Source organism: Thermobia domestica, chromosome 2, assembly GCF_964235325.1.
Source record: "Thermobia domestica chromosome 2, izTheDome1.hap1.1, whole genome shotgun sequence".
Taxonomy (NCBI): Eukaryota; Metazoa; Arthropoda; class Insecta; order Zygentoma; family Lepismatidae; genus Thermobia; species Thermobia domestica.
In genome coordinates, this window is record NC_137455.1 from 93,142,367 (window position 1) to 93,167,003 (window position 24,637).

Consider the following 24,637-nt stretch of genomic DNA (forward strand, 5'->3'; position numbering starts at 1 on the left):
ACACAAGAAAGTAGGAATACCTAAAGATCCTAGTATTGAGGTTGTTATAAATTCAAGTACTTGTATGAATACAACTATGCAACTAAATATACAAAGAGAATAATATGTCTTATAGCAGGGGTGCCCACAAGGGGGGGGCTATGACGCAAACTGCGTCATTGAAATATTTGGGGGGGTTAAAAATCTATATAAATATGTTTGACGGGGGGGGTAAAATTAATCGAAAAGTTTTTTTTTTCATGGAAGAATACCTATGGATAGACAATTGCGGGGGGTGCGTCATGGACATAAGGGGGGGGACACCACTGCTTATAGTTGGTTCCAAATTACTACCAGTAATAATAAATCTAATTGTACATAATATAAAATATGAAGTAAGCCTAACTTTAGTAATAATTGTAGACAATATAACATACTCAAATAGTATTTAATTATAGTTAACGTAGAACAATTTTCCGCTCCTAGAACATAAATAATATAGCACTCAAGCCAATTCACAACCCTTTTAATACCCAAGAAGTTCACATAGTTGTTATTATGTATTCCATCAAATAACCCACAATCAATAAATTGATTAACCCACCTCTAATCCGTATATGTTACTAATTCCCTAACACTTCTGATCCAACTTCCAACTACTACTAGGAGAGTTTTAGGATCGTGTCTTTAAAAATAGGCTCGAACTGACTTCCATCTTCATTCTCACTGTCTTTCTTCTTGTTTGGTTTTTCGGTGCGTAAACTGGCCTTACCTGCTGTATCAGACAGTTCGCTAAATTGCGTAAGTGAATATCTTAGTTTGGTAGACGTTTTGGGAAAGAGACGATTAGACAAACGAAGAAGAAGGTATGGCTATACTAAGAGAACAGAGATGTATTGGGTGACTATGTTCTGGGTCAAAATTTGTGAGAAGATCGTGGGTCAATAAGACGTGACTCCTTACAACTCACCACCCATCGTGACCCACTATAACCCACCATGACGCACACACCCACTGCGTTCAGTGCATTGAAGACAGCATCTTTTGAATATTGGTGAATTTGTCTACACTCTACTCTCAAGACTTGCATTTTTCCTTTTTCATTTGTTTCTATTTAAATGAAATGAAATCTTTGAGTTATGCCGGCTAGACTAAAGGAGACGGTGATGAATAGAAATGAATGAAATGGTGGAATGAAGTAAGTGGGAGGGAACGGGAGAATCTCGAGGAAACCCACGCAGACAGTGTTTGTCCACCTCACTTGGCGGAAGCGGGGTTTGAACCCGGGACCCCATTTACCAGAGGTGAACGCTCTACCAGTGAGCCACCGCATCCCCCATGTTTCTATTTACTTACCTGAGATGAGTATATCAAAAAAAAAACTTCAGGCACTTTTGGATATTGATATCATCATCATTATAGGTATTCTGCCCTTACTGACAAGTCACTTGCAGCAGCTGAGAAGCTTCCATGCTCCACGGTCCTCCGTTAACCTCTTCGTCTTTACGTATGATCTATATTGAAATAATAGCGATAAGACTTACTACTTAGCTTTCAAGACACAACCTGTGCGTTTTTAGAGGAACTAGCTACTGGAATAAGTGTATTTTTCAACAATGATATGGTAATTAAATTGACATTCATCGTATTATGGCTCATGACCGACACGTTACCATTTTATATCGTAAAGTTCAGATCCACTGATATTGTAACAGAGTGGTGCTTAAGCGATTGACAGTAGAAATTCAAACTTCGATTAGTGATAATTTCACAGCCTTGTTTTATCACAAGTGAAAACTCTTTAATCAGTGGAGAAGAGGGCGTGCATCATGGGTCAGAAATGATGACGATGGGTTTTGATGGGTCAGAGTGGTCGTGGTGGGTCGTAAGATAGAATGGGTCGTGGGTCACGGTGGGTGGTGGGTGAGTGGGTCATGTTTTAGTTGACCATTGCCATCTCTGATAAGGAAGGGTCTTAGAGAAGTATACAAAAATCAATTCTGATTGGGTTTGGTAAGTACGTACTGAATCGAATGGTGTAATTTCTCTTTCTACGATAGTCTATCTAAATTTTTATACTTGTTAATATATTTAACCGTATTTTGAACAGGATTTTGACACAAAATTAAGAAGGTGATGTGAGAACATTGCGTTCCTTATTGTCTTCAGATAAGCGGTTACAGAGAAATTCATCGACTTGAGTCCCTTCTGATCAAACACTGTTTACCAAATCCTTATCCACAGAAACACCATGATCGTATTATTAAAATAGCGTTTCAATTTTCTTAATCACACTGAATCTCAACATGAGAGTACTATTATTTAGACCCCTTGGTCAATAGGCCAAAGTCGACAGTGGAAAGTCATAAATACAGCTAAATATTTATCAAAATCAACAGAATAGAAAAGAGCGACAAGTGACAATGACAGTAATAGAATGAATGATTCCTAATTCAAAATATGATGCTACATCAGGCTCTTTTTTTTTATGTGTCTGTCATGAATATTGTAATAACCTTTTTGCATGCAATAATTCAAATCTGACAGACACGGCAAAAAAGGTAATTGCTCTATTGCATACGTTATGTGCCATTGCGCACACGTACACAATATTCATTAAAAATGCAAAATATTCCTTTCGCATTTCAGGTCTTCTGAAAAAGGTATATCCATCACAGGCTGCTCTTGCACTCCTACTCTTGGTCTCGTTAATCACATCACAGATGTATCTATGTGTGTGATTATTTCATGTCTCCTATTGTCATTTGTATCATCACTCGTTTCCAAGCCTCGCATTTTTCGTTCAATTGTTTCTGATAGTACCCATCTATAAAGCCAACATCACTACCATCGGAAGTATTGACATCAATCTGTACGAATATAAAATACCGTATCCATATCAGTATTGCACCCGCAATATTTGTATTCACGTCCTTAGCATACCTGTGTACATCCATAGGTAATGAGGTAATAATTATAAAAAGCTTATATGCTGTATAACAATTATGATTTCGAATATAGTTTCTAAGACTGAATACTTCTTTTGAAGTTTGATAAGTCCTGTGATAATGCACCAATAAGATTCAAGTTGAACACTAAATACAATCTTTACCACTGGTCTAATGTCCAGCGCGCCTCCAGTGTATGGAGTTCTGGGTTCAATTCCCCGGGGAGAGAGCCTTGAAATTTGAACACATTAGAGTGGTTCAGATTCCACCTTAAACCTCATCTAGCCTTGGCTCTGAAAATGAATTCGAAACTCCAGCTAAGCAACTAATTAAATACAATTATTTCGATTGTAAATCATCTGAGCTAAAATAAATAATAATATTACAATTCATAGAGATATAAATTACAAAATTATTGGGGAAGGAATGGAAATTATTAAAGAATTATTATTTAAGGCCCTTTCAAGTACGGATTTCTGAGAAGAAAATTGGTAAGCTGGAATACCATATCTGGCAAATAATCTAATATATAAGGGTGCACCACTTATACTGTCCAACTGTGATAACGAAGAAACTAAAAAGTGGGAGAAAAGCGAAACTCTGCACAAAGCAACTGTAAGGAGAGGGATATCTGTGCATGTATTAAACAAAAACATCCAATAAACAGTGTTGCCAACCCAGTATAAAGTTATGTTTTCTTTCGAATGAAACTACTTTAACTTATTACATATTTGAAATCAAAATGACAGACGAAAACGTAAAATACCACTTTATTATTCAGTGTTGCAAACTAAGGATGTTATAGTATCACAAACATCCTAAGTTTGGAAGCGTCAAACACACCTATGGCACAACGGAGAAGCACAGAATAATGCATATCAAAAGTACCTTATCGTTGGATAAGGTATCACTTGTTTCGAATGAATAGCAACGATACCAGAGCTTAAAAATTTGATTTTTCAAATGCTTTATTTCGGAAAAAATGCTTAGATAAGTATCATATTTAGATTTTCTAATGGATTTGTGAATTATTATGCCGTTTACATCACTTTGATATCTTAAACCGTTCCGGAGAAATGATAAATATTGCCGTAGTTTGAAACACTGCTAAATCATGTAATTGCAAGAACCTGTAATTACTGCTACTAGAAGTTACTATTATAAAGCTATAAAAAAGAAGGAAAACAACAATCATTTTAAATATTTTCCAAAAAGACGCCATTTTCTGCAGTGTTGCGACATTTATGAATGTTTATCACATGCCCACTTTTGAAATGTCCACTATTTCAGGTCTAGTAAGTTGGCAGCACTGAACGTTACACAATTTTCATCTATTGTCCTTGTGGTTAGTAGTCACGGAACATCGAATAGCGCATGATTATCATCTGTTTTCTGTACGAGTAGGAATGAACTTGTTACCATTAGGTTGGTTCCTTGGCCGGTTGATTTTCTAGCAAACAGTGACGTGGATTGACCACCCAGATCTTGTGATTTGACATCATATGATTTCTTTCGGTTGCAGTATGTGAAATCTAGTGTGTACGTCAACAAACCACAGTCACTCCGAGAGATCAAGACTGGGATTCAGCGTGAAATTTTAAAAATAGAGGTGCAAGTATGCCGAAATATTATGGAAAATTTCATTCAAAGAACGAAAGTGTATCTGCAGAGTCATGGAAGGCATTTGAGTAATATCATATTTCATACGTAATCACAGGTAGCATACACTGCAAAAATAAGTAAATATGTAATATATAAATTACTTAATTTCATCAATAAAATTTCGATTTAAGTTATTGTGCACTCAATAGCTGCATCCTTTATGAGACACCCTTTATAAAAGTTCAAAAAATAAACAGCACGAATGTGGGATGAAAAGAATTTACAGCGCGCCTTCGGTGCGAGTGGTCCCGGATTTGATTCCCGGTGGAGAAACTCGATCGAAAAAGTGTAAAAAGCTTTGTAAGGCTAAGACGTCATCCCTCAAAACGTAATAGGCTAACATAGCTATAGATGCCAAAAGCCCATAAATCTAAATCCTAAAGAATTTACAGCTCTGTTACAGATTGCATAGACAATAAATAAATTAACACTTTTGTAGTAGTGCTTGAAGCCTGTCATAGTTCGTCTAAGAGATCGAGCTGACTAGGGGTGTTTTAAACCCAAAATAAATTTCTATAACATTTCCAACAAATATCAACTTTTTTGCTTTTATTCAATCTACCTACAAGTTATGAGTTGTAGACTTCTTTCAGTATTATTAGTCTTAAGTCTTAAATCGATGGGGAAGGGGGTGGAACTAACTAGTAACTGAAAAAGAGAAAACAAAAAATCTAAGAAAAATCGCAAGTGGAGCAAAGAAACAATCTCATATCTAACACTGTAAGCTGCTTCAATCTGTGTGAAAATCCGAAGAAAATTCCTCGTATTCGCCTACGATCACAAAACAAGAAAATCTGAGGATTGACGGAAAAAGATCGAAAAGTTCTTCTCCTATATACTACCACTTACTCGACGTTACCACTTTTTCTCAATACAATTTCCCCAGATTTTTTTTATATATCTATATATTTTTTTTATTTTATTTTGCCACGTTTGCTTCCCGTTGCAAGTACGAAAGTATCTGACATTGAGGAACTAGATGGAGGGGGACAGGGTAGAAGATATTTTGCAACGACAGCGAGAACTAAAAGACGGACGCCTTACGTAATCGATATTTTTTGCTACGAAGCATCGGTGACAATAACACATACAGTATAAAAAGCACTACTAACACAACACATGCAGACTCTGAGAGTGACGTAGGTTGATTATTGGTTTCTGTATAAATATATATGTGTGTTTGTCTGTGTTGGTGTAGAGGAAAAGATAGTGAAATGTAGAAACCACATGGAGTTGGCATAACATTTCCAAATCTGAAAAAATAAGAAAAGTCATATCGGAGGAGGACATAACTGGCATATAAGTTGCTTCTGTCCAAATTTTTTGAAAGACAAAAAGAAAGAAAAGGAAAGAAGAAAAAGGAAACAGATTGAAAAGATTGAAATTCAAGAAACTATATTGCTTAACTTATCCAGAAACTTTAGAAACAAAAAAACAATATCTATTGGAAGAAAAAATATCTTTTGGTTGGCCGTTAAATATTTTCAAGGGGAGTGTATGGCTAGGAACAACGAATAAATAAATAAATGAAACTAAATCTTAAGCTTAGTTTTCCACAATTATGTCCTTTAGGATTAAAAAGATGAATGATTAATGAAAGTGGATGCTAATGGAATAACTAGTAGAGTTATATGGGACAATGAAACAGAAGAACACTGAGAAACCGCACGAATACGATGTTGTCCTCCACATAATGGCATGACCCGGGATTGAACCAGGGACCCGTCATATCAGAGATAAGTGCTCTATCATTAAGTCACCGTGGCCCGTTCTTGAGAAGATCGTTCGAAAAAAGTCACCCTCAAAAATAAACTACTCCTCGATTTTCCCCAGAGAAATGACTTATACCACATGATGAAGTTGATTTTGAAAAATTGATTTATAAAATATAAACAAAATCGTTAGAGCGGTTTTCGAGAAAATAGCGTTATTTATGTGTACCTTTAAATACACTTCCCTTGTTCTTAGGGGTAGGAAGAAAATTCGAAAAAATCTGGAGAATCACATAAACAACATTAAGGTTAAAATTTAATTGAGATTGTAACCCGCATGGGTTCGATTCTCTTGTTCGGGCTTATTAGCATTGGACATAAACAGTGGACTCAGTGGTTAGAACAATTAAGTACCCCACTTTCTGTATAATAGTGGTTAGAAATCGTGGGAGGGATCGCACCAGATCACTAATCAAAATGGATTCGAACCAAGGTAGCGCACGCGCGTACCCACCGTCGTTGATATGCCCACTTTGTATCTGCAGAATATGCATAAATCCCTGTACTTAAGTTTAACCGTTTTTATAGTGATTCGTGTGAGAAACTTGGACAGAACAACTGAAAACAAAACAATCACATGAGATTAATTTTACTCAAGCAACATCATAGTACACTTTGCATATACTTACTTATACGTTTCATCAATATAAATTTTATGGATACATTTTAATATTTTATTTTTAATACCTTCCTTCTTTTGTTATTTAATTTATTATACTTTAGCCCATTTTAAAATAATATGATACATCGTCGGAGCCGGCTTATTACGAAGTTGGTGATATACGATTATATTGCACACTTTAATCACTAAACACTAATTTCCACAACATTTTAATTACGGAGGGTTCAAGGGGGGGTTTATTGAATATTAGGAGGGCATTCCTTTTAGATTTCTCTTCTAATTTCGGTGTAGATTTTAAGGCTCTCGCTGAATTACTTCCATTTTACATCTTCCGACTGAGTAGATGTCCGTGGATTTACTTACTGCACAACAAATTAATGATCCAAGAGAAGATCTGTCCTTTACTTCGTTCTTACCATTTACCAGAAGTATGGACATGATTCACTACGAAAATTAATATTTCCTTTCGATCAAACATGATTGCAATAGATTGTCACAACGTGCTCACCCTTGATTTTTGGTAAGTCAACTTATTTCGTTGTATTCTCGCTAAGATTTACCTCATTTTATGTATATAACGAAACTACGTAGGTTTTATGAAAAACTAATCCACTTAGTAGGACAATAACATGAACGATTAATAATTTATTCGTAGATATCTTTAGGGCTTCATTCACACCTTTTCTTCTGTATTCTCCATTGGCATAGTACAGTACCCGCCTTGTACCAAGAGTCTGTATTCTTGCGCTTGTTGGCGACGAAGAAAAATTTTAAGAATATTTATACGAAGTATTCTTTACAGGGAATATACATATCGATAAATGTTATACGCAGTCGCCATTAGAGTAATATAATTAGAATACTAAAAATAGTAAAAATATTCATCGATTACGCTGGGATTAATAGAACTATTTTTTTTATAAAGTCACAACCGCATCTCGTTCCTTTGTGTTATGAACAGGAAATGCAAGTCACCACTGCAGAGCGTTGCCAACAAATTGAAAAAGATAAAACCACAACATAAAGTTTGCGTCAACGTACAGTGCATGGAACCGTATTCCACTTCAGACAAGAGTAACTGTGAAAAATTAAAATGGCATGGGAGTGAGGAAGGACACACGCTCACAAGATATATTGAAACCTAAGACCTATTTTTTAAAAAATAAACCTAAAAATTAATGACGTACGATTACCACTTGCCTATTAAGATGAAACTAAAACTGAAGTATACGGTAATTAAACTTTTTATTACGACAATAGCAAGATGACAGTACGTAATATGGTTAATAAGATATAGCTTAAGATTATGATTAGCTCTTAGACCAGTTTCGTTTGTACGAAAAAAAACTTCTTAAATCCCTCAATTGAGTTGAATAACATTTGAAGTCTACGGACTCAGATGGTATTCTGCACAGCTGAAATTATTATAATAAAGTTTAAAAAGTTAATAAAGTTGTACATACATTTTTGTGCTAGCTAGAGGTCCGTTTCTAGAAAACTCAGTTCAAATGTTAAAAGTCATAATGGAAGAAAATTAACAGGGAAGAAATGAACTTGGAAAGAAAAGTCTAGTAAAATCTCAGAGCAAAGAAACTGTTCATAATAAGAAAGTTAAAAATAATGGACGTAATGGATAACATTTTATTTATTTTAGTTTAACGTCCCACAGTTATGTTCTGAGGCTAAGGGAGACGACGATAATGACCTGGATGATAATGGTGAAACGAAGAAAGTGAAGAGAAAGAGGACAACTCTGAGAAAAGTCACGCACACGGTACTTGTCCACATTAAAGCCCATTTGGCGGGAGCTGGGACTGAATCAGGAACCTCATAGACTAAAGGTGGGCTCTCTTTCGCTATGACAGCGGAACCCCCGATAACATTTTAACATCAACAACTAAATGAAATTTTCTCGTGTTACATTCCATGGTTACACTCTTTAAACTAAATGAAACGGGAAGTTTACGAAAATAAATGATAAAGAAAGAATTGTCAGAATGAAAATATGAGAAAAATCCGAAGAAGTCGGGCAAAACCTATGCACACGACGTTCTTCACTACAAACTCACACAGCCTGGAATCGAAATGAAACATGAAGTTTTTAAGTTTTACTCCCACAGTTATACCGGCTAGGGTAAAAGGGATGATGATGATGAGTAATGAATGAAATTGTGGAATGAAGAAAGTGAAAGGAAACGGGAGAATCCCGAGGAAGCCAACGCACATGGTATTTATCCAATACAAAGCTCACTTGGAGCGGGCTGGAATCAAACCAAGGACCCCATGCACCAGAGGTGAACGCTCTATCACTGAGCCATCACGACCTCAGCTTGGGATCGAATCAGGAACGCTTGCAGAAGAAGTGTGGGCTGTATTACTGAGCCGCTGTGTCATGTATATCTACATCCAGCGTTGTGAATTCAAGATTTCTCCATTTGCTGTACAATCGGCAAGAAATATCTCTCTCTATATAAATTCTTTGGGTTTTGTTTGATAGGTATCGTTTCGAACACCGTAACTACATGAAACTGGAACCTACTACTTAGCTCCTTAAACTGAGCTTCTACAGAAAATCGAAATCGGATCTTCCACAACAAAGACAGGAGCAACAGCAATTTAACCACAAAACAACTCCAAACTAGTTAGTCATTACTTAATAAACAATCTGCATATTACATCTTCCTGCAAATTAAATTGCTTTTTTCAGTTACATGATTCAGCATTTAAAACACATTGAAAAGAACTGCTCTTTAGTTTGTTTTTCCTATGCCTTTATAAATGACGCATTCAACATTTTATACAGCTCGCAAAATGTGTAAATCGCCTTTACAGACTGCTTACAAATTTGTTTTATAAATCTACACTTAATGAGATCTATTTTAATTCACAATTCTAGTTTTGTGTGAATCAACAAAATATTGTTTTCTTTATTTCCATTATTTTCAAATTTTATTTAATTTATATGGAAGTCAATTGGGACTTTATTTAATTAAATCTAAAATGAAGTTACGATAATTATGTAGGTTCAATTTTTCCTTCCCAAGTTAAATAATAAGCTTTCTGTTCATTGATGGACAGTACGTAATAATACAGATTTTTAGGAACATATTGTTTGCAACTAGCGTTAGCAAAATATAAATAGGGCTTCCACTTATATATAAAAAAGCAAAGTAAATAGTAAATTAATAATAAGTCAAACGTTTATAAAAGTAAGTTGTCAGTATCGTTAAGTTCTTCCATGTGCAGAAGATTGATCTGATTTCTTGATCCAATGGAATTTAAAACTCGTTTTTTGGTGTATTTTCTTCCTAAATACTTCCTTCTCCTGAAATCATCAAACCATTAATTATTACTTCAAAACTAGTTAAACTCAGGGGTAAAAGTGAAAGGGAATGCGGGGTGAGGCCGTCCCCTCACCTCGAAAAAATATGTATGGCATTTTCTCAGTTCCTAAAATAATACAATGGGCAAAGATAGGCAGGGGGAACGGGCAAAGATAGGCAGAGGGCATCATGCCGCTACCTGCCGTCCCCCCACCTTTTCAGATTCACTATTACCCCTGGTTGAACCCAAGTCCAGTCCTTCTCATACAGTTAGTTCACCAATCAGCATTAGATACGACACAAACACATCAGCAACCAATTACAAAGGATAAACTACCATTCAAACTAACCATTCAAAAAATCTATCAAAACTCACCAAGAAATCATGGAAATATTCTACTCAGCCACAGAGAAAACTAAATCAAACATCATCAACTTGATTTAACCACTTCCCGGTCCACTTTATCCGAAGTAACCAGGTCCTGGCGGAGCAACCCGAGTTATTAAGATTTCCGCATGTGCTTCAATTTGAACCAGGACGAGTAAATTCACACTTTGTTTCGTCGACCGTTCTTTCGTGATTTATTGCGAGATATTTCGTGTACAACATAGTCACGTTTGGGAAGAAAATTCAACCAGAACTGATCTACTTAGTAAAACGAAATAACTCGGGTTAATCTGGGAAATGGTTTAATCAGTGTTTGTGCTATCTTGTCAAGAAGACCGCGCCTGACAGGGTTGCAGTGGCGCAGTGGTAGAGCGTTCAGCCCTTGTTCAATTCCTACTCACTCCAAGTGAACTATGCGATGGACAAATATCGTGTGCGTAGGTTTTCTCGGGGTTCTCCTGTTTCCTCTCACTTTCTTCATTCTACCATTTCATTCATTTCTCTTCGTCACTTCTCCTTTAGCCTATCCGGCGTAAACGTGGAATGTAAAATTGAAAGATTTTATTTCATTTCAAGACCGCGCCTGAATTAAAAGTATTTTACCCAGCATTGCGGATATCACACTGAAAATATACTTTTCTTTTCCACATCAGCTTTAGGGGAACTGCAATTATGGATATCTTTATGTGCAATACATTTTTTTGCAAATAAATTCTGATATCTCAATACTGCTTTCCATCATATGACAGATTCTACTCACCACAGAAAATACCATAAACACGTGTAGACTATCTAGTAGCTTCTAACCAAGATAGTAGACTCCAATTCAGTATAAGTCTTTTATTCACCACTATTCTCTTTTTTCATTATTGAAGAATAAATGGGCAAAGCAGCAAGATAGCCAAAGGATCTGTTTCTTCCTTGGCTGAAAGAAATTGACGTTTACTGTTGCTGTTACTTACAGGCAAGTATAAATGCAAATCTAAGTATAATGTGCTCTGATTTGTCAATTATCCTGAGGGCACAGGGCTTCAGTAACAGAGCACTCCCTTTATTGTGAGGAGTTCATCATTCGATCCATAAATGTTAATGGGAAAATATGATATTATAAGGAAGTAATGAGAAACTATGAAGTGGAATTTAGAGAAAGTTCTATTCCGGAAGAGAATATGGAAACAACAATGTGGAAGTGATTTTCTGAAAGCTTCTGAAAGAAGAAGGTAGAGTACACGATTTTATGATTTCCTATGAGATTTCGTAAGTCTGTTGCTCATGAACATATTCACTTACAGGTTACGAAAGTAATGGTGTTGTTGACAAAGAGTAAATAATCAAATTTTCATTCTACCTTAGTTTCGATTTCGTTAAAACGAATGTCAATTCTGTAATCTAACTAATCTGTAATCAAACCTTCATTTTAAAATACAATATTACCACGTAAAAGCGTTTTACCCTTCAGGCTGTAAATTGATATTCACTTTTTACGTTAACTTACAAAACTTAATGTATTCTTTCAAATTTAGAATGAATTTACAAGAAATATATGTACTTATATCGACAAATTGTAGTTTTACACGATTTCATATAAAAGAATTTTCAAGAATAACATGAAATATTCTTTAACACTACCTTTTTCTTACAAACTTCTTACTATAACAGTGATCAAGAACGGTCAAAAGAAACATTTCATCATAGTAATTCATTGTTGCCAGTGACTTCCGAATCACACAGCGCCTTCTCAGACATATGTTCATTTCAGTAGCCTTCAATCAGGTTTTGCTGGGGAGTGGGGCAAGATCATTCACTGACATAACAGTTGCACGAGTTTAGTAGCATATTACTACTATAAAATTTATTAAAAAGCACATGTTCTTAAACTCAGGAGGGCATTGCCTCTCCTTGCCCTTCCCAAATTACACTCCTGGTTCATTGTATGTAAATTATTCATGAAACATTAAAGGAAATACATAAATTGTTTTGGTAATGTTACAAACATTGGGCTTTGTTTTGTGGCGCGCATACGAACACACTTGTCGACCAAAGAGTACAAAGGAATGAGTTGAAATGTGAATAATTTCTTGTTTATGTAAACATTGTAAGAACCGCGGGCAAAAATTACGAAGTGTGTACTTTATTAGTCAATAGGGCGTTATATCATGGACGTGGATTACAGCTTTGATTCTCTGTGGCATGCTGTTAATTTACGAGGGGCTTATGCTCAAGTACAGTTTGGTCCCGCAGAGCGGCTAATATGGAAGATTGCTGTCTCCTCTTCACCTCTCGTTCCAACATGTTCCAAATTTTCTCCATAACGTTGAAATTAGGCGAATTCATGGGCCAGGTGATATGTAGGATGTCCACCTATTGTTTAGCAAACCATCCCCGCATAATCCTGGCTTAGTGAATGGTGCAGTTGTCGTCTTGATACTGTGACTCTAGGATGTGACCATCTCGCAGAAAATGGACAAATGGCAACATCTCATTGCCCAGATACGTAATCTACAGCCTTCATGCTGTTGGGCACCTCTATCGAGGGATCCAGCTCTCGAAATACACCCCCAAACATGATACTACCAGCCCCTTCTAAACACCCCTTTCTAAACAGTTAGTTTTGTAGGGTTCTCCGGTCCACCGCATCACCCTGGAGTGACCACACTTATAATAGAGACAAAACCTGAATTCTTCTCACCAGGCGATGCATCGCCTCTCTTCTCTAGTCTAGTGACGGTATTCCCTCGCCCACAACAGGCGAGTTTTCTTCTATATGACAGTCATCGTGGGGAGTACTTGGAATGCGACTAAATATGTCTACACCATACAGTCCTTGTCAGAGGGTTCGCTCAAACTTGACAACTAGGTCCAGCATTGTACTCCTGCAACAGTTTCTGTCGGGTTCAAAACGGTTTAGAGGTCGCCAATCTCCCTAGATATTTACGGTCTCACTCGAACATATTGCGTTTCCTGCCACTATTTCTCCAAGAGACTCCTCCACTCCGCATGGACACTATTGACCGTGGATTCGGATACGCCAACGAACTGCGCTACCTCCTGGAGGGTATGCCCATGTTCATACCCAAAGACAATGGCTCTCTTTTATCGCTTGGTCACAACCCTTCTTCGGCCCATAATTCAATCTGCAATAAAATTATACCCCATCAGCATGCACGTCTTAACAGTCGCAAACTGTCACAAATAACATACAATATTCATATTTGCGGTATCTACAAGCATATTGCTATTCCAAGTCACTTTCCACAAGGCCCCTAAAATGCCCACATTTCCTAATATTTTGTGCGGGGTAACATTATTATTTACAGTACAATATTTGATAGGAAATCTTACTACTACATATGCATATAATAATATTTTAACATGATTAGTGCATTTTGTTTTACAATTTTAGCTAGATAAAATTATTTAAATAATGACTTGGTAAACAGGTTGCTCTCTGGAAATTCATTTTACTTATTTATGCTATACAGGTATTTTTTGACATAACAGAGCTACAGACCTCCGAAATCCCGATAAAAATTAAATAACGGTATAGAATTAGATAGAAGCAGTTTTATAATGATTAGATTGAAAGGTAAAGAATAATCTGGCACTGGAATAGACGTACACACCAATCATAGTGCACACAATGACAAAAGTCTACAAGAAAATAGCTACAGAGAAAAGAGGGCATAAAATTAAGGCTGAAAGAATAGAAAAGAGGCGATATTTTTATTTTTCAGACAGAAATTATCAGTGGCTCAAATAGCACAAGATTATATATATATCTGGAAGAATCCAATAGGTGAACAGACATGTCAAGGTGGAATAATGTAAAGGAATGTAAAACGTTTCCCTGAAGCCACCTTCCCGGCTCCCAATCTGGTGCTGGGAGAAGTGGTTATTCAGTTGAAAATGCGCCCAAGAGAAAAGTAAACAAAAAAAAACGTTACTAGATACTGAAAAGTTAGAAGACTGGAAATAAAAAAAATATATACAGTTGTACGGAAATTCGAAAGGAAATATTAAAATTCAGAAGAAAAGGGATTGGAAAGCAACTCCAATAAACACATGGTCAGAAAACTAAATGAAAAGAAGACGACTCAATCCTCTCTTGTACAGCTCTTGATCTAGTTTATGAGTTAGAAAGGAAGATGACTGAATATATATATATAAAAAGTATTACTTAACACTTATTCGACCTTCATTTTATTTTCCTTCCAAAGTAATCACCATCACAAGAATATTGTGAACGTACTTTATTCTTCATAAAACCAAATGCAATGGTAGATTTTGACCTGATTAGTACTCATGTGAAATATTTGCTTATGGAGATCTTTGGTCCCGAGTTAAAGGCACTTTAAAGCTGAGGTTTAGATAAAGTTACCAGAAATTCCGATTAAGTCGCAACAATCCTTTCTTTTTTGGCCCTAGTTCCAGTCAGTGTTGAATTCAGACATTTTCGCCCAGGGGGGAATGTGAACTCCTCGGGGGGAGGGTTGTTTTTCTGTATTTTTGCAAGAAAGCAGCACATTTAACCATTCCATTCACATGCACGTCTTACCTAATATTGAGACTAATTGTAATAAATATTCAATGTGAGATTATATTTAAAAAAAAAAAAACAATCGTTTAATTTTATCTAAAACATTAAATAAAGACTGGCAAAAATATTTTAGACTAAACTTTAGCTGCTATTTACAATAACTATATTTCTTATTATTTCCTATATTCAGTAGTTACTGTTTGTTACTAATGTAGAAGTTTTTAAAAAGATTTAAATTAACTGATATATTTTTTGAGTTAATTTAAATCTTTTTAAAAACTTCTGATTCTAAATCAAAAAATTCTTTCTCACACTTCTGATTCTAAATCAAGCATATTAGCCTTGGTTTTTTCACTGCATACAGATCAATAGTTTAGTTTACGAAATCTTCGAGTAGGATTAGTGCCGTGTCATGGAAAATCAGCAATTGGGGCGAGCGTATACGACGGAACCCCCGTATATATGAGTGAGATCGACAGACCACCTGCGAGAGGTGAGAAAATTTTAAAAAGTAAACCCTGCTTTTCCTTAATTTTGAGCACTTTTTATTACTTTTTTCGTTTAATTTTATATATGTGCACATGTGTTTCATTCCTCTCTTTTTTCTTCCCTTCCCTTCTTTTCTTTTCTTTTTCCCTCCCGAATTTTGCGCCCCTTACTTCGGCCCCCGGGGCCGTCGCTCCGATTGCCCCTCCCTCATGGCAGGGCACTGAGCAGGATCTTCATCACTTTCAATAGCAATCTTTCGCTTATATACTACTATTATATTGATAAATTCTATATAAATCTCTAACCCAGGAGGGATAACTGTTCCTCCCTGATCCCTCTAAATGAAGCCCTCTGAATCTCACCCTTTAACTGACTTATTTTTAATTAAAGAAAGGTGTATTTACTTTAATAATCGTAAAACACATTTACGTCTGTTACTTCCGATGCGAGAAATGGGATTTAGGCGCTCTATTTCAAATAATGCAAGAACTGTACATTTTCAACAACTGAAGTCTGCGGACATCAGTGATCATATGGAAAGATCGAAAGATCTTCCCTATCTTTCCTTTCCTATCTCAATCTGTGCTAGTGCTACCTACTAATATATAATATAGGGCAAGAGTATAGTACCTACTAAAATACAAACTTTTCTTCAACAGTTGACAATTTCACGTTCTGCCAAACTCGGTCATAGCGTTAAGAAATAAAGGTTTTATTGACTATTTCGTATTCTATCTTAGATGTTACATGTTTAATATTTATATAGAATGGGTCTGAGTCATTTATATGTATATTGAGAGATCGGATTTCGTCTGCACGTGCACGGAAAGAAAAGCAAATAATTGGGTGAAGTAATTTCTACATTCTGTGACTGAAATTCTGGGAGTTTCCCCGGGGGGAAATGAATTTTCTTCGGGGGGAGATTCCCCCTCGGGCTACCCCCTGAATTCATCCCTGGTTCCAGTTAGAGTACATTTTCACAAGGAAGTTGCTATTTGTAAGTATGAAGTAGCAATGTACTTCAAGCTGTAAATTGATGGAATGTTGGTCCAATTTTGCTCACTTTCTACACAGTAAAAGAAAGTTAAAACAATTCAATTTATACGGTGTACGTAGGAACAACAGATGACAGGACTTATAGATGCTAAAATAATTCAATTTGCACATAATGCAATTTACATAGTAACTGATGACAGAACTTCTACTCATGTAACTGTAAAAAAAAAAAACTCATAATCTCCTAAAACTATTTTCGTGAAGGATTGCAGGAAATACAAATAATACGTTGTTCGTTATTTGGTATGAATATCAAATATACTGTGTAAAGCTTTGTTCATAAGAGTTGTTTCACAATTTTTGTTGTCTAGGGTTCTGTTACTTCTGCTATTATTAAATACTGAAATTCTGGGTTATCTAAGAGTAGAGCTTATGAAGTGCTGTGAATCAAATTTCATTTAATGATGTGTAGTCAGATATCGATTCCTATCGCTATTATTTCTGACTGACCACGTAAAAGTTTGCTGCCTTGTAACTTAAGTAGGCCTAACAATTATTATTATTATTATTATTATTATTATTATTATTATTATTATTATTATTATTATTATTATTATTATTATTATTATTATTATTATTATTAACTAATCTAAAGCTACCAATTAATGGCTATTAAATTTATGTAATGTAGGTTAACTTGTATAACGCAGTAAATCAATGCCTCATTATTTCCACAAAATTAATTTGTCTTTGAAGCAAAAACGGGTTTCTTATTAATTAGCATTGAACATTCTATCTTGATCGTGATTTCATCATACAATCATTAGCGTCTGGGTAATTAATGTATTGTTTATATTCCATATTTGATGAGGCTATTTTAATGAAAAAAATTTGAAATATATTCTCATCTCTGAAGGGTTACGGCATTAGCATTAATCATTCGTTTTAATTAAGATAATGAGGTATCTTGGACTATTACACAAAAATAATTATTACCAGAACTAATTAGGTCCTTGTTTTCAAACATCTAATAGCTTATATTGATTTAAACTACAGTATGTTATTCACATATTGTGTTTCTATATGGTTGAATAGTTAGCATATCTACCTTTGATGTACATGGTCCAGGGCTCGATTCCCGGTGGAAATGCTTGTATCGTATACAAACGCAAACAGTGACATGGGAAATACTTTAAATATTAAGTTGTATTATGTATAGCGTCAGTTCTAAGAAGTAACATCAAACTCTAATAACCAACGTCACCGAAGATAAATTATTGTAATATATATATGTATAATAAAGGAATAATATTTTGTATGATTTTCACAAGCAGAAAACAATTTTGTAGTTCTATGCGTATTAAGTTTTGTTATGAATAAGTCTAGAAAATTCATACTTAGAATCTTACTAGTTTACTTCGTTTCGAAAGAGAATTAAACAAATCATAATCAAAAGAAATGCAACGAATTTATAAAAAGCTCGAATACTCTGTGAAATAATAACAATAAAATATCGCTAATACAAACCTTAAGACAATAGGATACATTTTTGAAAGAGAAATAATATATTTAAACTTAGAATTTAACTTTATACCGAGATAAACTTACTACGCAAGATGCCAGAATACGCTCTGCAAAACAGAAGAGTAATGTAACGTAGTATGTAAAATTTCGTTTTAAGAAGTTTTATCAAAAATTTCTTTATATATTTATTGTCTGTCCGTGTCAGGAAGACCAAAAAAAATGTCAAGAACTAGTTTGATGAATCAATTTCAATTTTGAACAGAATGTAGAGAGTCAAAAGTTAGAAATTGAGTTCGTGATGGAAGTGATCCACCCAGTTAATCTCAAGATATAAGCAATCGAATATCGACTCCCTATGTATATTCTATGGGAATAATTATGGACATTATCCTTGGTTGATAGACTACCCGCCGTGTGGTTGAGATTAGTGGGTTAGTAGAATGCTCAGGATAGTCTGTCCGTGGTATACAACAAAACACTATATATAGCTATTAACCTTCAGCTAGCTGGGAACTTTGCCCTCGTACCCCGTACATTTGCTCGGCCTGCGGCCTCGCCTCCTCATATTACTAACAAACTCTAATCTTAACGTATCTCGATATATGTCATCTTATTTTAACAATTGCAACCCTGGCCCTTTTTTTTCCTCTCGCTTTTTTTCTTGTAGAGGAAATAGCAACAAACGATTAAATAGGAATCAAATTATTAAACGAGAAGTCCAAATGCCGAATTACGTGTTTCTAACCTTAGGAGATTTCGAAACATGGACATTTTCTTATGATAATTGTAATTCCCGCCCCTTTTCCCTAATCATTCTCCTCTTTTTTCTCCTTCCAGTACAAGTGTCAAGAAATGCTGAAAAACATGTCTAATTATCTTAAATGAGAAGCCCATATACCAGATTTCCCGCATCCAACCATCAAAGATTCCAAGATATGAATTTTATAATCGTAATAATTGCCACCCCTCTTTCGTCTCCTTCCACGTCAAATTTCCCAAGGTGCTTTCTTAAAGAAACTGCATCAGAAATATTATTCCTTGTCCTAATTTTAACTTAAGCGGTTTGGAATGGACTTTGATCAGTCAGTCAGGACTTCTTTTTACATACATAGAGATTGTCTTCATACACAGCTAATGTAAATATCCTACTCATAAATTTTCTTCTCCCTACTTCATTTCATATTCAATTTCTTTCCTCTCTTTTCTTCGCAGTACAAGGCGGAACCATATGCGTTATGAGTCCTCTATCAAAACACTTACCTTTACAGTACTTAAGTTATAATGAAGTTTTAAGTCATTTTGGTATTCCTAATAATATGTACTTTTAAGTTAATACCCCTCCAAATCTTTTAACTATTCACGAGCTTGTCTCAACGTTAGATAGGACCTACCAATTAGTAGGGATGGGATTTTCAGATGTGCTCTTTTTTCTTTTAGAGCAACAAAATGTTCTCATAAAGTACCTAATGTACCAAATGTTGCATCCGGATGGGAATACAGATAACTTTCCAGCACATTTTTTCTCCTTTTTGGATACTTTATCCCTTTGAGGACCCTTTATCACTTTTCTTCTTTCTGGACATTTTATCCCTTTTACTCCTTTTTTGACTCTTATCCCTTTAATCTGTCCCTAATTTCCTTTCCTCTTTATTTTTATCATAGTAATTATTTTATCGTATTGTTCTTCAAACAAATCAATTTATTACTTTATTCACAAACCCCATTGTCCAAAATGTGCGACGATGAGTTATACCTGTGGTAGTATTCTTACTGAAATATTCTTGCCAGAACAAGCTATTTTATTTTAACAATGAGTTTTTTCTGAATACGTAAATAAAACCTTTACAAATCTCAAAGCTGCACAACAACATGCAATTTTTGTCTCATCCGATAAATATTAATGCGTATACATTAATAATTACCGCGACTAATCCTTTTTCCTGTATACTCGATCAAGGTTTGAGTTGCATTTTATTTGGGACACTCTGTATATATTTCAACAAGTTTCGTTTCAATATTGCGAATGTGTATGTTCATCCCTAAAATAGCTTAAATTTATTACACTAAAAGGGAATTCCAACAGTCTATAATTTCGTTATTTGGAGGCTTTATTTATACAACAATTTCTAATTTTCTTTTCACAAAATTACATCTTGCATTAACATATTTTCCCTTAGAAGCAATTAAAGATTTCTACAGTCAATATGCAAAGCAAGATTTTTTTTATGAAACTAGATATAAATGCGATGGCATGCCGTATATTTTCTTCTATTTTCTGTATTTATCATGTCTGTAATTATCTTCGAAGAACTTTTCGTATTTAGTTTCTTTCTTTACATAAATACCTACAATAAGTGAATGTTAATAAATAGCTTACGTAAATATTATTAGACACTTCCTTCGAAAAAAGGGTTAAACCTACATTTAAACTCGTATTGCGGACTTCCTCCAGAAAAGGTCACGCTCTAATTTCATACATTTGTTAAGAAGTTACTTATGTTCCTTTGTTATACATTTTGTATTAGCCTATAAATTTTATCTGAGACAGCACTTCCGAATTGTTCGTTCAAGTTTTCTGACTGTAACTCAAATATGCTAATTTTCTTATACATTTATTAGTGCGTTTACCATCACGTTTTGGTACTAAAGTAGTTAGTATCTAACAATCTAAGTGAACCAAAAATGAACATCTAGGTTATCAATGCGGAGCACAAGTACAATTTCGTGACGTCAATTATAAGGATAATACCGAGTGTCCCCTTTAAAACGAACGTGTATATATATATATATATATATATATATATATATATATATATATATATATATATATATATATATATAGAGAGAGAGAGAGAGAGAGAGAGAGAGAGAGAGAGAGAAAGAAAGAGGGATAGAGAGAGACCAATTGGTAGATCCTATTGAGTTAAAGAACATAATATGGTAGAGGGTAAATTATCATGTTTAGTTTTCGAGAAAATCGAAAAAAAGTGAAATAATTTTTATTTTGCTGGAAAAAATTGTTGTTCATTTAGGTACTGTATAGGAAGCAAAATAAGTTGCAGATTGTTGTTTGTATTACTAACAGTGATACACACATACACACACACACACACACACACACACATACATACATACATACATAAATACATACATACATACATACATACATGCATACATATATACATATATGTACAGGGTTTAACATAAATGCATGGCCAAAAGTGACAAGGTGATTGCGGACATCAAATCGTTCCGAAACATGTGGCAGATTCCACTTCGTAGTGCTATTTGAAAACATAACACTTTGTACAACCTATATATATATATATTCTTTACGCATACACTACTTGTAACTACGTAATTTCTAATTATCGATCATGGAAGATACTAAAAATTATTCCCTCTAGGGTCTATAAACCTTTGAGCACAGATCTGAAGATCTGATACATTCTCTGCTATTAGAAAACTTTGACATCATTATTGGCAATACCATTGAAAGAATATTACTGCTTATATCCGTTTAGGAGGAGTAAGTTGCAGGCAAAAATATTAAAGAGTTCATACTTTTCGAGTTGATTATTGCATCGAAACACACTGTATCCATAATATGTCAGCCTGAAACCGCACACCAACTAGTAACTTTCATATCATGAAGTGATTCTTGGTGAATCATATAAAGAATTTCTGTAAACCAGTATCCCGTGTTCTGAAAGTGCTTAAAAGCAAGACCCATAGGTCACGAAGTAATCCAGTGAGTAAATGAATTCATTTGAAACCGTATGAACATTTGACTTGGTCAGTTCAGATTGTACTTTACGGCTTAAATTTCAAAGACCATAGCGTACTTTGACAGTACATTCGAGATACGTTGATTTGGCGACTTATGTTTCGTATCGGTTCTTTCATACTTGTTGTCATCTTTCTGTTGAACATCAGTAACAACTGCACGCATATGAATGTTTTTTTTTTCTGAGTTTCGTCACACTTGCAACGGAACCTGTTGTGCATCATTTCCGATCCGCATCAATTAATAAGTATCACGTTTTGCAGGAACATTTCTGCCAGAAATCATGTCTAAGATTTTCTTTACTTGTTTAATAGCACTGGTACACACGTACACCTCCAATGACAATTCTTACTTCCTGTGAATATTCAGTGCTCCCATTTTAATTGCCTTTGATTTATTATTGGTATCCCGGGCTGCGGTGGCTCAGTGGTAGAGCGTTCACCTCTGGTACTTGGGATCTCGGGTTCAAACCATGCTCTCGCCAAGTAAACTTTGTGGTGGACAAACACCGTGTGCGTGGGTTTTCTCGGGGTTCTCCCGTTTCCTCCCACTTTCTTCATTCCACCATTTCATTCATTTCTCATAGTCACCGTCTCCTTTAGCCTAACCGGCATAACCATGGGACGTAAAACTCAAAGATTTCATTTCATTTTATTTTTTTATTATTGGGGCCCCGTCTTCCTTAGCTTAAAAGGTGTAATCGTCTGGCGTTAATCTGATTTTTTAAATTTCATTTTCATTTTCATTATTGATACCAGACATTGGTTCTCAACCTGAGAGCGACCATTCCCCACTCCCCTTGGAAGGCCTGAAGACCAACAGAAATAAACTATTCATAATTTCAAATATTACGAATATTGTAACAAAAAGTAAAACACAAAATAACTACAAATAAGAATTGTGTTTTCATCAAGAACAAAGCTGGTAAAAATAATAGATCTACTGCACTACAATAATATACAAAATTCTTGCTGGAAATAAATATAAATTGTTAAAATTACGATAATTATTATTGAAGATTTGAGAATTCAATTCTACATCTGAATTCGCAGGAGTTAGACAAAAAGTATCACCGATGAGATAGAAAAAAAGGGGGTGATATGCAGGGTTTACGACAGTAGGGCGTAAGTAAACAAGGTTGGTAACTACTACACTACAGTCATGAGCGCAAGGACGAAAGCATATCAAATAAAACAAATGACGTGTCCAAATTTACTTATCTCAACTGTCACCATCCATATGCTACTGACTTACCTTACAGACATATATTCATCGTAGTATGATGAATATTACGAGTAAATTGATGCAGTCTTTTACTTTATGTTTATACTTTATGACAGCTTTCAAATGGAACAGCTGTAGAGATTCTTATGAATAATATGATAACACTTTCTTTAACGTTAATTCTCATCACGCAAGTATGTTTTTTTTATTTACTCTAAATAGTAAAAAATAATGTTAATTAATAAAATCGTTAGAAAACGTTTGTTTCAAGTAAATTTATTGTTCAATTAATATCATTTGTAACATTTTGGGAAACGTTTTTTTATTTACTCTAAATAGTAAAAAATATTGTTAATTAATAAAATCGTTAGAAAACGTTTGTTTCAAGTAAATTTATTATTCAATTAATATCATTTGTAACATTTTGGGTATAACCAAAATGTTTCAGAGAAAATTTTCGAACGATTAAACACAATATGTTTGTTATGCAGACTTATGATTTAAATTTATTTTTAGGGTGATAATATGTATTAGTGTCATAACGAAATAATGTTGCGCATATAAATTCATCGCCATTTCAGTAACCCAAGCGGTAATAATGTAATGGACTGAAAGATTGTGACAGTTCAAAGAATAATGTATGAAACAACTCGAAGGAGCATCAGCATCCATGAGAAATATATGTAATATTTGTATGGTTAAGCTTGAAAATTATAATCTATCTATCTACATAAATAAAAATGAAAGTGACTTAATAACTCTTGAACCATGATATATATGATTGAAAATAACCGATATTAGTGTCGAATCCATAGTTTTCGGGATCGCTGAGATGAACAGTGTTACTTCCGATGCCGTTTAAATCTAAATTCATATCCGCAACATGGGGAGGGGGATAAATATAAATGAACGAAAATGATGGATATTAGTGTCACATCCATAGCTTTCAGGGTCGCTGAGATGAACAGTGACACTTCCGATTCCGTTTAAATCCAAATTCAGTCCCTGATTAGTACTTCTAAGGGGCATGGTGACATGTAAAAATAACTAAAAAAATGACCTACATTAGTGTCGAATTCATAGTTTTTGGGATCCCTAAGTTGATTGGTGACAGTTTTGGTACTTTATATGTATGGGGTAAGCCCCCAAGTCCCGCGCTTAGAGTTCTGAGCATGTTTCGTCCAAGAAAAATACAAAAGCACATCACACACACACACACACACAGGAATTAAAGTCAAGCATTTGATGAATGAGGAAGTTGCTTATTGCTTTATCGGTTTTAGAAGTAACATGCCTGCGCTCGGCGATTTTTATCAGTACTCTGGTTCCGCGAGATTATTATTGGCATTAGGACCGCGCGCACCTAACACCGCCTCTGCCCACGTA